General features: G+C 40.1%; 1 long non-coding RNA gene across 1 annotated transcript in view; it reads right to left on the reverse strand.

Annotated features, from left to right (window-relative positions):
- The window catches only part of LOC104990103, a 410,489-nt gene that overhangs the window by 626 nt on the left and 409,369 nt on the right, over positions 1–494 (reverse strand). The window lies entirely within an intron of this gene.

Raw genomic sequence — 494 nt, forward strand, 5'->3', positions numbered from 1 at the left:
TACAAAAAAAAAAAAACTGAACTACCACTTCTCAAAAGCCAGAAACAAACCCAGGGTACTGCACATGCCCTCTGCACATAACACCACCAAAGGGGTGGGCAAACCACCTAAGCTGTCCCTCTGGCCTGCCCCTGGACTCATCCCCCATCCTCATCATATATAAGGAAACCAGCTTGCCCCTGTCTTGGGAAATAAGCGAGGGGAACTGTTACTTGTTTCTGCTCCCCACTACTGCAACAGGGACCCCAGTAAAACTTTTCTTAATTTTTTTGTGTGACCTTTTATCAATTTCTATTGATTAATGAATGCCAAGAACCCTGGTCAATAACACAACCAGTGAAGTCTATTTCAGGTCCTTTGTGAGCCATGAAGCCTTGTTTTGCTTCTCAAATCTACTTTATTCAACACCTTCTCTGAATTCTTTTAGCATTGCAACAGAAACAATTTTTTTATTTATTTTAATTGGAGGTTAATTACTTTACAATATTGTATAG

The sequence above is a fragment of the Bison bison genome, unplaced genomic scaffold (assembly GCF_000754665.1).
Source record: "Bison bison bison isolate TAMUID 2011002044 unplaced genomic scaffold, Bison_UMD1.0 scf7180017864170, whole genome shotgun sequence".
Lineage (NCBI taxonomy): Eukaryota > Metazoa > Chordata > Mammalia > Artiodactyla > Bovidae > Bison > Bison bison.